At 43.8% G+C, this 18,198-nt stretch overlaps 1 protein-coding gene across 2 annotated transcripts in view; it reads right to left on the reverse strand.

Moving 5' to 3' along the window:
- Nucleotides 1-16,473, reverse strand: part of bach1 (BTB domain and CNC homolog 1) — a 61,777-nt gene extending 45,304 nt beyond the window's left edge. The window contains exon 1 of one of the 2 annotated variants that reach the window (XM_033033239.1): nt 16,246-16,473. The gene's annotated coding sequence lies outside the window, so the exon portion shown is untranslated. The remainder of the gene's footprint in view (nt 1-16,245) is intronic. The other variant, XM_033033238.1, reaches the window with a different exon arrangement.
- Between the last annotated feature and the right edge of the window lie 1,725 nt (nt 16,474-18,198).

An 18,198-nucleotide genomic window follows, 5' to 3' on the forward strand; every position in this document is an offset into this window, starting at 1 on the left:
GACTTTTTGCAGTTGTGTAACAAAAACCGACTGAATAATCTAAATGTAGTGATTTAGAATGAAAACATGGAACAAGTGTAAAATTGGAATGAAAAATGTAATATGTGTAATTTAATTCTCAAATATTGCTGTTATTTAATGCAATGGTATAAACAAAGCATAATTAAGCATTAGTATGAAGAACAAGTAATGTTTTCCAGCCTTTTAAAATGTTTGTGCCAGTTTTAAAACATTAAATTACAAAAGAAATGCAACCACGTATGAACATGAAATTGGTATGGGGAACTAAGCAATCTAAGACCTGGATAACATGCAGGTATGGGCTGGTATATGGACGACTGTTACTTGAAACAATAGTGTAAAGATGAAATACAGCCTGGAGTTGGGAGGATGATGATAAATTAGTCTCGTGTTGCTTATAAGGTGTGGCTTTTATTGTATCCGTGCTCAATGATATTTCACTGCTCGTCGTAACATATTAATCATCACAGTATATGTTTCATTTCCTGTAATTCTAATTTGCTCCCTTCATACAGAAGTGGGGGCCAGACAAATGGCCTCGGTGCATGGCCAGACCTGGGTGGGTGGAGATGCCATGAGCCCAGTCTACCGCTGCAGCCAGAATATAGCCCAAGTGTGTTGACTACATTGGAAGCTGAAGACAGGTGCTTTGCTAGGAGCAGGTTAAAGGAGAGTGGGTAAGAGGGAGACATGAGGAAGTTGGCAGGTTGAGCATGCTCATGCATGCGGATATCCAACAGTCAGTATTAATATCCATGAAGCAGGGCCTGGTCTCTGATTGTCTTCGTCTTCTGGCCAGTCGTTAACGATCTCACTACAAAGACCCAATGAAGCTTGGAACCTGGAATGTTAAAACTTCATGGACAATCCCAACAACGAGAACCCCGACTGCCACTCTACAATCATCGCTCAGGAATTCAGACACAGACACCCACATTCATTGCAGCAATGCGTGGAACACATCAGGCACGAGATGGCCAACTGAAGGATGTGGGTATACCTTCTGGAGGAACAAACCCATGGAGAAGCATCATCTTCATGGATCGCACTCCACCTCGCAAAATACCCATTCACCGACACTTACATCACATGTCATTCCCATGTTGGCCCTACCCATGACCAGAACCTGTAAAACTCCAATAGATTCTTGAAAGATTTGCACAATTTCCCCATGACATTTAACAGCAGAATCAGATTCATACAGATTCAGTCCAACTCATCCATGGTGATCATAAGCTTGTCACATTTGCTTGTGTTTGCCCCCATATATCCCTCTAAAACTTTTCTATCCATGTACCTGTCCTAATGTCTCTTAAAGATTATAATTACCCCCGTCACAGTAGCCTCAGGCAGCTCAGTCCATACATTCACTACACTCTGCATGAAAAAAATGCCCTTTAGGTCCCTTCTCGCTTTCAAATTAAAGCTATGTTCTCGAGTTTTAGACCCTGGTATACTAGCAAATTGACTGTGACTATCTGCCTTACCGACACCACTGATGATTTTATATACTTCTATTAGGTCACTCCCCCAACCTCCAATGCTGCAAGGGGAAATAATTCTAGTCACTCAGGACTCCCAGACCTGGCGACATCCTCATGAATCTTTTCTGCACCCTTTCCAGTTGCATGATCTCTTTCCAACACTTGACTGACCAGAACTACTGTATATCACAGTGATGGCATGAGCAAAGTATGGAGGAGAGAAGGATCCAAAGCATACCACCTCACCTGTGAAACACGGGGGTGGGGGTGTTATGGCCTAGGCATGTATGGCTAGTACTGGCTCACTTATCTTCATTGATGATACAACTGCTGATGGTAGTATCATAATGAATTCTGAAGTGTACACACACACATCCTTAAATATCATCAGCCATTCCTTGGCCGACTTCCCTAGTTTATCTAGATCCTGTTGTAATCTGTGATAACCACCAATTTTAGTGTCATCAGCAAACTACCATGTTAACAACATTGATAAACAACCGTAGACCCAGCACCGATTCCTTCGACACACCGCTCATCACGTCCCCAATCAGAGCAACAACCCTCGACTACCCTCTGATTCCTTTTACCAAGACAATTTTATACCCAGTTGGCTAGATCACCCACACACAAAGCAATGCTAACCATTCCTAATCAAGAGTAGCTCAGCGGGTCAGGCAGCATCTCAGGAAAATATCGAAAGGCGACGTTTCGGGTCGGGGCCCTTCTTCAAACTGATGAATCTCAACCAATCCTCACTCCACCAAACACAGATAGATCCTGTCTCTCAGAATCCCCTCAAGTAGTTTTCCCATCACTGATGTTAGGCTCACCATCGTGCAGTTCCTTGGCTTGTCCTTGGAGCTCTTCTTATACAAAGGTACAAATTAACCATCCTCCAGTCTTTCTACACTGGAATCTGCCGGCATCAAGATCTTAGGAGGTCAAAAACTGCACGAGCCGCCTACATGTCATGGCTATGTGTTGTAAGGGATTACCTATCCTCTGGCAAAGGTTACTTTTTTACTCCCTCATACATACATACACACAAGCTCCAAGACAAGGAACACTTGACTAGATTAAATGGGCTCTAAGTACCTGCAAACAAAATTGGCAAAATCAAAATTAAAAGCAGAGACACAAAGCTTCAGATCCTGGAAACTGGAGCAAAAAGAAAAGTGCTGGAGAAAATTACCATGTCAGGAAGCATCTGGGGAAGGAAATGAACAGTCAGTGTTTTGGGGTCAGGACCCTTCCTGTGGACTGAGCGCTTGTTGCTTCCTCAGTGCAGAGAAAACGGCTCGACCCAAAATGCAGAAGGTAGCCAAAATGCAGAATGCCCATTTCCCTCCACAGATGTTGCCTGCCCACCAAATTCCTCCAACTGTTTGATTATTGTAAAAGCAGCCTGCCTGACAGGCACCATAAATGTTCACTCTCTCCAATATTGGCACAATGTGGTCAGAGTGCGCATCACCCTCAAAAACTCTTCAATATTTCATTCACAGCATCTCCCAAACCCACCACCTCTGCAGTACAACCGGAACAGGGGAACAGGTTCATAACGCACCAGCACGTATGCTCTCAAGACATCTACCACCCTGTTCTCACTGGGTCTAAATATCGGAACTTTTAGCCCACCACCAAGGACTCAAGCTGTTCAAGTAACATTATTGTTTGCAAGCTTATCTATTTTTGAACTGTTTTAACTATTGTATACAACAGTACATATTTCTATATTTTCTGTTCCTGGAAGCATTAATCAGTTTTCTCCTTTCACATATAATACAAATGCAATACAGCAATAAGGTGATAGCTTGAATCAGGAAAACAAATAAATACAGATGGTCAATACTCAACAGGTGAAAGTGTCTTCTCTCCAATAATGCAACCCATGTTATTTCAAAACAAAAAGATCTGACTCCACCAATCATTCTGGCCCTATAAGGGTGGTAGTGGAAATTGGTCTTTTGTTGTGAAGAGAGTGGGGGGGGGGGGGGGGGAGTTTTTATTTGACCACTAAAACATGGTATACACAAAATCTCAGCAGCACAGTAGCGTAGAGGTAGAGCTACTGCCTTGCAGCCCTAGTGACCCGGGTTCGAACCTGACTACGGGTGCTTGTCTGAACGGAGTTTGTACGTTCTCCCCGTGACCTGCGGGGTTTGCAACGAGATCTTCGGTTTCCTCCCACACTCCAAAGATGTACAGGTTTGTAGGTTAATTGGTTTGGTATAAGTGTAAATTGTCCCCAGTGTGTGTAGGAAGGTGTTAATGTGCGGGGATCGCTGGTCGGTGCGAACTCGGTGGGCCAAAGGGCCTATTTCTGCGCTACATCTCTAAACTAAACTAGACTTTGGCTGCAAGACTCACTTCCATAATTCTTACAATCACTTCAAATTCCCCAAACAATGATTGTCTTCTTAAGTATTGAAAGATGGGATCCTGGTTTTTCCCTAGTTGAAAATGTCACACTTCAGATTAAGAGATTAGCTATGATAGTTATTTTATTTTTTAAACAAGATAGCAAGACATTAATCTGGACTAGAGATAGCAAAATATATCTACCATCCAGCGCACCTTAAACATATCAGACTGATAGTGATTCCATGCATCATTGAACAGCTGAACACACGCAAATAAAAGGTAAAGTCAATATTGGGAAGTTGCATAGCAACTGCCACATTGCAGCAATTAACTCAATATTCACAAGCAGAAAAATGATAGCTTTCCAAAAAGTTAACTGACGAATAATACAAATACAGGAAATGTGCATTTATTTTTAGCATGGACTAAATGTAAAGGAGACAGCTTTGACATATGCTAAACCAGAAAAGTGTAAATTTAAGCATTTTTTCTTTAACTGTGGAGGAGAATGGGAACATTTGTATCTTTCAATTCTACCCTCTGCAGAATGACTGGAGATTTTATTAAAAATGATATGCATCCCTAAAAAAGCGAACATCAAAAGTACACACAGGCATGATATTGAAAAACAAGTAGTCAAGTCTGTGAAGCACCATACTGGAATGCCAATACTAACGATCAAGACATTCTGCAGTAAACAATAATTAGTTCACGCCCAATTAAAACTTAGCTTAAATAGATAATGATTACTTTGTTGCTTCAGTCTTAGGGACGATTATTCGCTTAAACAGCCAAATTATCTTCCAGAGTATTGAACTGCTGTACATTAAGTCCACTCAGGAGAACAATTTTGCATTGGAATTTGGTGAAATCGTCAATCTGCAACAACAGCTCACAATATAACACCAAATATAAATTATCCCAATATATACAAATCATTACTACATTAACCACTGTAAATCAGAAGATGTGCACGAGGGATTCATTCTGTCCATTTTTACATTCAATGCAAATTCTCCAATGCTTCTTGCACTGTTTCCTAATTATATGGCTAATGAAAGCAAAATGTTCTATTACTTACCCTAGAAAAAACGAGCAATGTTGTCACTTTTGGGTGAAGTTATTTCTAACAGCTGCCTTAAGTTGCCTTCAATGCTTTTTTAAAGTTCATAGACCTTGGATTTAATTTTAATTGATTTTCATACTTTAATATCCATATCCGTCCTTTTCCCACATATCACTGTGCCTTTCTAAAAGCCTCTCAAATGCCACTATCGCATCTGCTTCCATCTTCACCCCTGACAGCATGTTCCATGTATCCACCACCCTGTGTAAAAAGACTTCCCTGCACATCTCGTTTAAACTCCCCTCTCTGACTTCAAAGCTATACACTCTCATCTTTGACATTTCCACGTAAAAAAAGATTTTGACCACATCCATGCCTCATAATTTACATAGTTCTATCAGGTCTTCCCTCAACCTTCAATGCTCCAGAGAAAAAATAACCCAAATTTGCCCAATCTCCCCTCATAGCTAGCACCCTGTAATCCAGGTAGCATTTTGGTAAACTTCTGCGCCCTCTTCAAACCCTCCACATCCTTACTGTGATGGGTGATCAAAACTGCACACATTACACAAAAATGGTGCAACATTACTTCCGGAGTCTTATGGTCAACGCCATGACCAAGGCCACCATCTTTACCAATCCACCTACCTGTGATGCCACTCTCAGAGAGCATGGACTTGGATGCCAACATCCCTCTGTACATCAATGCTGTTAAGGGTCTTGCCATCAGCCCTAACTGCATACTTTCCCCTTACGTTTGATCTCCTAAAATGCAGAACCTCACACTTGCTCAGATTAAACTCCATCTAATATTTCTCCACCCATTCCTGTAACTGATCTAAACCCCGTTGCATTCTTTGGCAGCCATCCTCACTGTCTGCAACTGTACCAATTTTGGTTCCTCTGCAAAATTAGTAACCCATCTACATTTACAACAGTCGCGTTTATATATTCCACAAACAACAAGAGGTCCCAGCACAGATCCCTGTGGAACACCACTGGTCACTGACTTCCAGCCAGAATAAAACCCTTTCACCGCTATTCCCTGTCTTCTAGGGGCAATCCAGTACTGACCCCAAACTACCAAGTCACTGTGGATCCCATGCATCTTAATCTTCTGCAACAGCCCATCCTTTCTAACATCATTGTAGACAACATCCTCTGCCGGTCATGTCTTACTGACTTGATTGAGTATATCTGCAAATATACTCAATCAAGTTAGTGAGACATGACCTGCAGTGGACAAAGACATACTGACTAACATCCGAGATGTCCTCATTCTATAGGGAACGGGGGCTCCCCTCTTCCATCATAGATGAGGCCCTCACTCATGTCTCCTCGGTACCCCGCAGCTCCCCCCTTGCTCCCCGTAGTCCTAACAGAGACAGTCCCCTTAGTCCTTATCTTCCACTCCATCAGCCATCGCATTCAACACATAATCCTCCGAAATTTCCCACACCTCCAACGGGATCCCACCACTGGCCACATTTTGCCATCTCCACCTCTTTTCGCCTTCCGCAGAGACCGTTCCCTCCGCAACTCCCTGGTTAACGCATCCCTTCCCACCCAAACCACCCCCTCCCCAGGTACTTCCCCGGCAACCGCAGAACATGCAACACCTGTCCCTATACCGCCTCCCTCGACTCTGTCCAGGGACCCCAACAGTCCTTTCAGGTTAGGCAGAGGTTCCCAGTCTACGTTTGGTCTCGCCGATGTATAAAAGTCAAGATGTGGACTCTTATACATCAGCGAGACCAAACGTAGACAGGGCCATGGAACACCTTCGCTCAGCCCGCCTGAACCTACCTGATCTCCCAGTTTAATTCTCCTTCCCATTCCTACACAGATCTTTCGGTCCTAGGTCTCCTCCGTTGTCAGAGTGCAGCTAAACGCAAATTGGAGGAACAGCATCTCATATTTCGCTTGGGCAGCTTACCAAGGTGGTATGACCTTGATTTCTCTCACTTCAGGTAGCCTCGACATTCCCTCTCTCTCTCTCTATCCCTCCCCCACCCGTCGCACAAGCTTCCCGTTTTCACCCGACAGACAGTTAACAATAGCCCGTTTCCTTTATCATCGTTACTTTTTTGCATCTTTTATTCATTGTTCTTTATCTCTCCACATCATCGTCTATATCTCTCGTTTGCCTTATCCCTAACCAGTCTGAAGAACAGTCACGACCCAAAACGTTACCCATTCCTTCTCTCCAGAGATGCTGCTTGTCCCGCTGAATTACTCCAGCTTTCTGTGCCGATCTTCTCTAATTAGCCCATTCTCTTCCAAATTAGAGTAAATTCCAGCCCAAAGATTTCCAATCACTGATGTGAGGCTCACAATTCTATAATTTTCTCGATGGTATCTACTTCTCCTTTAAAACAAACTCTCCCGCCCTCCAGGACCTTGCGTGTGGCAAGACGGGATACAAAGATCTTCATCATGGCCCCTGTAATCTCCTCTCTTGCTTCCCTCAATAACCTGGAATAGATCCCATCTTGCCCATGGGATTTGTCCACCTCAATGCTTTTCAAGAACCCAAAGGTTTAGAGTTTAGAGATACAGTGCGGAAACCGGCCCTTTCGCCCACTGAACCTGCGCCGACCAGCCATCCCCGTCCAATAGCACTAGTCAGGCCGAAAGGTCAGGTTGTGGACTCCACGGCAAATTAAAGATGTGAGGATCGGGGACTGGCACGGTGATGCCGCGGTAGAGTTGGTGCCTTACAGCACAAGAGACCTGGGTTTTATCCTGACTACTGGTGCTGTCTGTACGGAGTTTGTACATTCTCTCCGTGACCTGCGTGCGTTTTCCCCGTATGCTGTGATTTCCACCCACACTCCAAAGACGTATAGGTTTGTAGGTTCATTGGCTTCAGTAAAGATTGTAAATTGTCCCTAGTAGTAGGATAGTGCTAGTGTACGGGGATCGCTGGTCGGTGCGGACTCGGTGGGCCAAAGGGCTTGTTTCCGCACTATATCTCTAAATTTGGTGTAAAGATGTATAAAGCTTTGGAGATAGGGGCTGAATATATTCTAAGAGATGGATAGATCAAATCTATCTAGGAGAGAGAGAGTAGTAATATGGTATTGGGACAGAAGATCAACCACGATCGTACTGAATTGCATCATTCTGCTCCTATTTTCTATGCCATCATGTTCACTTCAGTTGCACTATATACATTCTGGCATTTCATTGCACTAATTTCCTATCTTGACTGTTTCCTCGATGACTTGTTGAACCACATCTCACTATGGTATTTCTTGTATAATGTTCCAAACAGCGCACTACATAGATGCACGATGTCCTCTAGTTCATAATCTACTGACCTGGCAATGTAATTCAGCACTTCACTAATTTGGAGCGTGCTGATATTAAAATCTATCACCTACATTAGGCATTTAACATGTCACCTCATTATGGAATACCAATTAACAAAAAAAGCAGAAAGCTAAACTGCTAGAATAATGAAAGATACACAAAGTTGAGCCAAATGCAATTCTAAAATAAGTAATTTGGCCACAAATATACATAATATTATCATATGCCTGTTTCTTCGAGATGAAGTTCTCTTGAACTCTCTCTTGAACCATCAGTGCAGAAGTCGGGTAACCTTTTTTGCTTGCTTTCTACTGCTAGAAGAAACAGACATGCGGTAATATTATGCATATTTGTTGCCAAATCGTTTACTGTACCATTGTATTTGGCTCGGGTTTGTGTCTTCCACTATTCTAACAGAAGATCTGGCAAGTCCACAAGGATTCTCTCAAATTTCTACAAATCTGATATAGAAAGTATTCCGATGGGATGTATCTTAGCATGGTATATCAACTGCTCTGCCCTTGACCACCTGAACCTTCAGAGAATGGTGAACACATCCATAACTAAATTACATGTTAAACGCCTAATGCAGTTGATGGATAATCCATCACAGGCTCATCACTTCCTTCCATCCAGTCCATCTTCAGTGTATTGCATCAGCAGTGGCGGACTGACCAGGGTGTCAGCTTGCCCGATGGCAAGTGGGCCCTTGATGACGTGATTGCAAGTGATGGCAAGTGGGCCCCTGTTAAATGATAGCATTGTAGTTGTGGGTGGGCCCCCTTTGTCTCCTGGCAACCAACATTTTTAGACCCAGTCCGCCACTGTGCATCAGGAAGGCTGGAAATATCGCCAAGGAAGCCAGCCACCCTGTTCATTCACACCTCTCTTTTCTATCTTCTGGGAGCCAATACAGGATCTTGAAAGCCTGCACGTCCAAACTTAAGAACTGTTGCTACTATCAAACTTCTGAATCCTTCTATCCAGAGATGCTGCCTGTCCCGCTGAGTTACTCCAGCATTTTATGTCTATCTGCAGTTCCTTCCTACATCTCTTTCAAACCTCCTTTCTGGAGGTTTGGCATCCAACTCCAAACTCTACCTCATTTGATTATTCCGCTGTTGCCCATCAGTATTTTTCTGCCCAACTTTAGATTGTAATAGTCTTTTCACCATTCTACTGTCTTGCATTTGTGTCTATAGTTATCATGTATACTGTTTACTCTAGAAGCTTCATGTGAACATGCAATTTCATTGCACCCTGATGTACATGACAATAAAATAAATCTGAATTTGAATCATGTTGAAGAAACCCTGCCTTATTCTTTCTGTCAATTTATGCACTATATTCAAATCACACACTTAACATAGTTCAATAATGGTTAGGATTAGGAGAATTTGGCACAGACTTTATGAATAAATTGAGGGATGAGCACATCATAGATAAAATATCACACCAATTTATTTTTCTGTCATTTTCTTCTCACAGTTTCTGTACCTTAAATCAAAAATAAATGTATTATGAGGGAAAGTCACTGGTAAATTCAATAGAGAATGCAGAACAAACTTTTTCCAGAGAGTGCTGGAACTTATTACCACAAATATTGTTGAGCTAAACTGGTTTTAAGGACAAGGTAGGTGGGAACGAGGTGCAAAGGAATAGAAGCATATATTAAAGTTAGGTGGGGGGGGGGAAGGGGGGTATGGAGGGGAGAGGAAGATATGCATGTAAAGCACCATTGATTCGTGGACATAATGGCTTCATTTTAAAATTCAGCATTTCACTTGTCAACAATAAATTAACTCCCCTCACCCAGCCGACAGTTCAACATCCCAGTTTCTACTCTCCCGCGCATCTACACACTTAGCTCCACCCAAGACCGCAATAAATTGCAGAAAATAGTGGAAGCAGCCCAGATCATCACACAAACCAACCTCCCTTCCATTGACTCCATTTATTCCTCAAGCTGCCTCAGCAAGGTCAGCAGCATAATCAAGGATGAGTCGCACCCTGGCCACTCTCTTTTCACCCCTCTCCCATCGGGCAAAAGGTAAAGAAGTGTGAAAAAGCACACTTCAAGATTCAGGGACAGTTTCTTCCCAGTGGTTATCAGACAACTAAACCATCCTACCACATCTCAAGAACAGTCCTGAACTACTATACACATCATCTGGAAACCCTTGGGTTATCTTGAGATCGCAACATGATAGAATGTGGCAAGGCATTGTAGAATTTGGGTCTGAAACAACCATAACAAACTTAAATAATGGTAATTACAATGGAAAATTATAATAATCTAAACTGGACACAACAAAAGATAAGTGGAATATATTTAAGCAGACAATTTTTGACTCCCAGCAAAGATATACCTTACAAGGAGGAAAGATACTAATGGGTGCGGAGCTGTGGGATGTGAATCAATCATGGCTACTGAAGGAACACAATGAGGATGAAAACCATCAAAATGTAGATGGTGGAAATCTGAAATAAAACAAAAAATGCAGGAAACACTCAACAGACCAGGCAGCATCCGTTGAAAGAAACAGAGGTAACAGAGTTTTAGGTTGAAGTAGCTATAAAGATAGTAATACAGTGCCCTCTATAATGTTTGGGACAAAGACCCGTCATTTATTTATTTATCTCCACAATTTGCGATTTGTAATAGAAAAAAATCACATGTGGTTAAAGTGCAATGTCAGATTTTATTTAAGGGTATTTTTATACAATTTGGTTTCACCATGTAGAAATTACAGCTGTGTTTACACATAGTGTCCCCCCCCCCCATTTCAGGGCACCATAATGTTTGGGACACATGGCTTCACAGGTGTTTGTAATTGTTCAGGTATGTTTAATTGGCTCCTTATTGCAGGTATCAGAGTGCTCTCATCACCTAGCCTTTTCTCCAGTCTTTCCATCACCTTTGGAAACTCTCCCACACATCTACACAAGAGACATCAACCAAACCTTAGCCTTACCAAAATCAACTGTTTGAAACATCATTAAGAAGAAAGAGAGCACTGGTAAGCTTACTAATCGCAAAGGGACCGGCAGGCCAAGGAAGACCTCCACAGCTGATGACAGAAGAATTCTCTCTACAATAAAGAAAAATCACCAAACACCCGTCCGACAGATCGAAATTACTCTTCAGGAGTCAGGTGTGGATTTGTCAATGGCCACTGTCCACAGAAGACTTCATGACCAGAAATACAGAGGCTACATTGCAAGATACAAACCACTGGTTAACCACAAAAATAGGATGGCCAGATAACAGTTTGCCAAAAAGTACTTAAAAGAGCAACCACATGTCTGGAAAAAGGTCTTGTGGACAGATGAGACAAAGATTAACTTATATCAGAGTAGCCTGGGCATGTATGGCTGCTGAAGTTTCTGGCTCACTTACATTCATTGATGATACAACTGCTGATGGCAGTAGCATAATGAATTCTCAAGTGTATACACACATCCTATCTGCTCAAGTTCAAACAAATGCCTCAAAACTCATTGGCCGGCGGTTCATCCTACACAAGACAATAATCCCAAACATACTGCTAAAGCTTCAAGTTCAAGTGAGTTTATTGTCATGTGTCCCTGATAGGACAATAAAATTCTTGCTTTGCTTCAGCACACAGAACATAGTAGGCATTTATTACAAAACAGATCAGTGTGTCCATATACCATAATATATATATATACACATGAATAAATAAACTGATAAAGTGCAAATAACAGATAATGGGTTATTAATAATCAGAGTTTTGTCCGAGCCAGGTTTAATAGCCTGATGGCTGTGGGGAAGTAGCTATTCCTGAACCTGGTTGTTGCAGTCTTCAGGCTCCTGTACCTTCTACCTGAAGGTAGCAGGGAGATGAGTGTGTGGCCAGGATGGTGTGGGTCTTTGATGATACTGCCAGCCTTTTTGAGGCAGCGACTGCGATAAATCCCCTCGATGGAAGGTCAGAGCCGATGATGGACTGGGCAGTGTTTACTACTTTTTGTAGTCTTTTCCTCTCCAGGGCGCTCAAGTTGCCGAACCAAGCCACAATGCAACCGGTCAGCATGAGCTCTCTACTGCGCACCTGTAGAAGTTAGAGAGAGTCCTCCTTGACAAACCGACTCTCCGTAATCTTCTCAGGAAGTAGAAGCTAAAAAAAAGGTCAATTCTTGATTGGCCAAGTCAATCACGTGATCTGGACCCATTGAGCATGCTTTTCATGTTGAAGAGAAAATTGAAGGGGACTAGCCCCCAAAACAAGCATAAGCTAAAGATGGCTGCAATACAGGCCTGGCAGAGCATCACCAGAGAAAACACCCAGCGACTGGTGATGTTCATGAATCGCAGACTTCAAGCAGTCATTGCATGCTAAGGATATGCAACAGAATACTACTTTCATTTACATGACATTGCTGTGTCCCAAACGGTATGGTGCCCTGAAGTGGGGGGACTATGTATAAACACTGCCGTAATTTCTACATGGTGAAACCAAAATGTATAAAAATGCTTTATTAAAATCTGACAATGTGCACTTTGACCACATGTGATTTTTTCTATTACAAATCTCAAATTGTGGAGTATTGTGGCAAATAAATAAATGATGGGTCTTTGTCCCAAACATTATGGAGGGCACTGTAGGCATTGATATTGTTATTGGTTTCCGTGTACTAAAATATAGTGAAAAACTTTGTTTGCGTGCTTTTCAGTCAAAGCAAACCATACACGAGTGCAGAGGGCAATACCAGGGTGTAGTACATAGTGTGACAGCATTATACCCTTATAAAGAAAGTGCATTTAAAACAAAACAAGGGTTATAACGAGTCAGGGCAGGAGATTGGGACCACGCCCTTAGCTTCTGAGAAGACCATACAGGAGCATGATAACAGCGGGAAAGTACGTGCTTACAAGCTTGTGTATCTTCTAGCTGACAGGAGAAGAGGGAATGACTTGGCCTAAATGCTTCGTGATCATATTGGTTGCTTTCCTGAGGCAGCGTGTAGATAGATGACAGAGGGGGGGAGGAGGGGAAGGGTGGTTGGTCGGCAGCCCATTATGCTGCTCTAAGTAAGAATGTCATTGTCCGTTTTGGATTCATATGACAGTAAAACACTCTTGACCCTCTTGGATTACATAGTGAACTGGGCTACATCCCCAACTCTCTACAACTTCTAATGGTCTAGGGCAGAGATGCTACCAAACCAAGTTGTGATGCAACCCAACAGTATGTTTTCTCGGTGAATCTGTAGAGGTTTGTCAGACATACAGAAATTCCTTAGTCATCTGAGCTAGTAGAGATTATGGTGAGCTTTCTTGGCCGTAGCTACACGTAGTTGGTCCAGGACAAATTGTTGGTGATATTTACACATAGGAACTGTAAGCTCTTGACTATCTCCGCTGTAGCACCATTGATGCTGATTGAAGTCAATGACAAGCACCTTCGTCATGCTGACATTGAGGGAGAGGTTTTGGCTTGACATCATGTTAGTAAGCTATCTGCTTGCTGTGCTCTGTCTCATCATTGCGCAAGATCCAGAACAGTATTGTATCATCTGTCAACTTGTAAGTGGAGTTAGAACAGAATTTAGTTGCAAAGTTACAAGTGTGTAGTGTGTATGGCAAGGGGCTGAGGACACATCATTCCCAGTGTTGAGAATTATTGCAGAGGATTCTCACTGACTGTGATCAATGGCATCGGGAGGTGCCGACTCCTGGGTCCAAGAGTTTCGAAACGAGTTTGGTTGGGATCATGATGTTGAAGGCGAAGTGATGGCCAAAAAATAGGAGTTTGACATAGGTGTCCTTGCTATCTAGCTGACTTAGCTAGCGTGGAGATGTTGTGATGGTGGGCAGCCTGCGCTAGATCCAACTGTTTGTAATCCTCCAATAATCCTTAGGAGAGATACCAAGGATTGGAAGTGATATCCTTATACAAAAAGGATGGGAAGCATAAAGCAGTTAACTAGAATGCAGTCATCCCAATGCAGAAATATATCCCATCTGATTAAATTTATTACAATTGTTTTAGGAAGTATCGAAGTGCAGAATCAATTATTTTATTTGTATTTAGGCATGGAGGAAGTGGTGAGGCATCGACGATAAGCTGAGAAGATGCAAAATTCACTGGAGAGATGTTTTGACAGGTCATGTGGGAGGCAAAGAGTTGGCAAATGGAATTTTATGAGTAAGGCTGCTCATTTTTCAAGAGTAAAGAATAGTTTAAAAAAAAAAAAAACTGTAGAAAGTACAAAGAAAGAATGGGGAGGTGTATCATTGGTACATGAAAACACAAAGTTAGCACACAGATACAGCAGTCAATCAGGAAGGATAATGAAATGCAGGTCTGTAATTCAAGGGGCAATACAAACAGCAGTAATTCAAGGGGCAATACAAACAGCAGTAAAGTCCAAATGCCCTTGTGAGCCCACACCCAGAGTACCTATTAGGTTTGTTTAAGAAAATCTATATTATCATTGGAGATTGATCCAAGAAGGTTTCCTAGAATAATCCAGGTATGGAGGGATTGTGGAATATGTTGGGTCTCCGCTCGTTAGAGTTCAAACGATTAAGATGTCATCTTATTGTGATACACAAGATTATTAGGTGGCTGTGAGTAAATAACTGCTAGATGGATGTTTCCCTTCATGGAACCCAGAGGGTATAGTCACAGAATAAGGGGTCAATCATTTAAGACTAAAATGAGGAAGACTTGCTTTGGTCTTTGGAATTCCTTATCCCACAAAGCTGTGTTGCTGAATCCTTGAATATATGAAAGTTGAGATATACTGATTTAGAAATAATCTATCTGAGAATCAAGGGCATAGGGATGGACTTGCAAAAAAGATGAATCAAGTATAACATTATTGCACGGCAAAGTTCCAATGATTATATCTGGAGCACATTTGCCGACTCTTGCATGTATAATGGAAATTTAGTCTCCAGCGTGATCAATGGATCAAATGACCAAGTCAACCTTCAGTGAAAGGATTTCTAAGATAAACTTATATTTATCCTAAAAGTTAAGAGATGACAGACCTCTTCTAATTGGGTTGATGGTCAAGTGGCCATTTGTTAGTTTGAACGAGTAATGACCTGTGTGCATTCCACCTGCCATTCATAAGATCCATCATCTCACATCAACATGACCCTGTCGTAACATGAATCTGAATCATTGGAAAGGAAACCATTAAATTTAACATCCCAAGGATATCAACCGCCCCAAATACATGATTGAACTTAAACAATCTGGCGTGTTGTCTGCGTCAAAAACTTACAATCATCTGCGATGAGCTGATGTTTGTTTGTATCATCATTTCATGGAAAATTAAGTACTTCTGGTGCGTAAAATCTTAAGAACACAAACTCAACCCCCTAGTACAAAGCATAAACCTTTCCAAAAGTGCATTTCAGCTACAGACGAATAAAATGCTCCTATTTTGTTTATTGTTTCTAACTACACCTACGAAGTGTGATTATTGACAGCGGTGACTCAAAATACAGAAATATCAAAACTGAGTGTGGGTGGCGCTGAAATACTTGGTAACACAATTGTTTACAAAACAGACACCATAGATAAAGTCAGACATCCGCAGAAAATCAACACCAAGGGGGTTGGGGAAAGGAAGTTCAGATACAATCCAGGAAATTCACAAGAGACGAGAATACCTCGGATTTGCAAGAGAGAGAGAGAGAGAGATAGACAGCGAAGGTAAACTTCTGCAAGTTACGGGGAAAGAGTCTTCCTGGGGGATCGGGGCATGAACCCGCCCGCCCGCCAACCGGCCCTGCTCAATGGTGGAAGCGGCCCGGCCCGACCGGCCGGCGGACTCCCTGTGGCCGTGGGAGAGGCTGTCACAGCCCGGCCTGTGGTGACGGCCCGGCCCGGTCCGGCCCAGCAGCGACGACCGAAGCCTCCCAACGAGCGCCCGGCCCACTCCCACTCCCACCCCGACCGCAGGTAGCGGGCCCCGGGCCCCCCACACCACACCACACCCCTCACTCACCTCATGCTCATGCCGACGGGGGGAAGGAAGAAAACCCAGCCTCGGACACGGCGCCGGCGGCATCTGCCTCGCATCTGCCTCGCACCCGCGCTCCCCCGGCCCCTCCGCCGGTGTCGTTTTTTCCACACAAACTCTGAGTCTGCGAGCGATGCGATGCGATGCCCTCCCCTATCCTCCCTCCTCCCCTCCCCCGGTCCCCGCCCCGCCCCGGCCCGGCCCGGCCCAGCCCAGGGAGGGGCAGCCGTCGTCCCGCCCTCACCAGGCCCGTCCCTTTGGCCAGCGGCGATGTCTGTCACACTGATCGACCGCACAAAACAACCCGTGTAAATTGTGGAGAGGGAGAGAGAGAGAGATGTGGACATGATATGGGATGGGTGGTCAGGGGAGATGGAAGGAGGGGAGATGGAATGAGGAAGGGAGGGAGGGAGGAGGGAGGAGGAATGAGGAAGGGAGGGAGGGAGGAGGGGAGGAGGGGAGGAGGAAGACAGGGAGGAAGACAGGGAGGAAGACAGGGAGGAAGACAGGGAGGAGAGGTAGCCAAGTGGTGGGAATTAAGTGCAGGGAGGAACTGCAGATGCTGGTTTAAACCGAAAATTAATATAGACGGTGTTGTCACACGTCAGGTATTCATAACCTACTTACTGATGCACAGTTTGTTTATTTTACTAGCCCACATGGCTTCAGCGCTCATCATAGTCTTGGTCCAAACTTGAACCAAAGAACTGAATTCCATGAATGAATTGAACATGACGGGCCTTAACATCAGGGCAACATTTGATTGGGAATGGAATCAAATAGGGTGATAAAACTGAACTTATTGGCAATAGACAATAGGTGCAGGTGTAGGCCATTTGGCCCTTCGAGCCAGCACCGCCATGCAATGTGATCATGGCTGATCATCCCCAATCACAGGGCTGCCAACTCTCACGCATTGAGCGTGAGACTAACGCATTTGAGGAAATTCTCACACTCTCACGCTGATGACAGAAGTTCTCACGCTCAAAAAAAATGTTTTAAAACATATTTGAATAAATAAATAAAGTCCCATTCCTCCACACTCACCAATGAGAATAGTTGTTTTGGCTTAAGCCCATCACACACTATTTAAAATGGCAATGTAGACAAAAATGCTGGAGAAACTCAGCGGGTGAGGCAGCAAATTATGTCTGAGTTTGACCCTTCTTCAGACTCAAGCATTTCTCCAGCATTTTTGTCCACAGCTCCATACTGTAAGACTATGAGTCTGACACACTGTAGTTGCCTCACCCGCATTCACATTCCCATGCAGATGGTGTGATAGGTGAGACACGGCGGTGGTCCCAGCACCGACCCTTCCACCTTCCACCCGCCGCCCGAGGCACCGCTCACACCTCCCACCCTCACCCTCACCTCCGGCCGCTCTGTGTCCCGTGGCCGCTCTGTCCGCAGCCAGGAGCGGACCGGGTGAGTGGGGGCGTCGGTGCCGCCTCCGGTGCCGCGGGGATGAATCTCGGGCTAAGGCTCCGCTCCGATCCCCGGGCCACTGACCCTCACCTCCCTCGGACCGCAGCTGGATACAGGGCACCTTGGCCGGCACGCATTCCCGGGAGGGAGGGGGAGTCTCCGATCAAGTCTCCGATCACACCGGGTGTTGTCGCCGCTCCACTGACACACACTGGCACACACAAGGTTTAAAGGGATACGGGTAAATGGGACTAGTTTAGATGGGGCATCTTGATCTGCATTAACAAGTCGGGATGAAGGGCCTGTTTCCATACTGTAAGACTATGAGTCTGACACACTGTAGAAAGGGTGCAATTGTTCTGGAGAGGATCCAGGGGCGATTTATGAACATATTGGCAGGGCTGGAATTTTTGTTTCACTTTGAAGAAAGATTTGATAACTGGGATTGTATTCTCTGCAGCAACGGAGATGAAGAAGAGTTGAGGTGAATAATATTATGAGAATAGGACC

The sequence above is a fragment of the Amblyraja radiata genome, chromosome 14 (assembly GCF_010909765.2).
Source record: "Amblyraja radiata isolate CabotCenter1 chromosome 14, sAmbRad1.1.pri, whole genome shotgun sequence".
In the NCBI taxonomy this organism is placed as follows: domain Eukaryota; kingdom Metazoa; phylum Chordata; class Chondrichthyes; order Rajiformes; family Rajidae; genus Amblyraja; species Amblyraja radiata.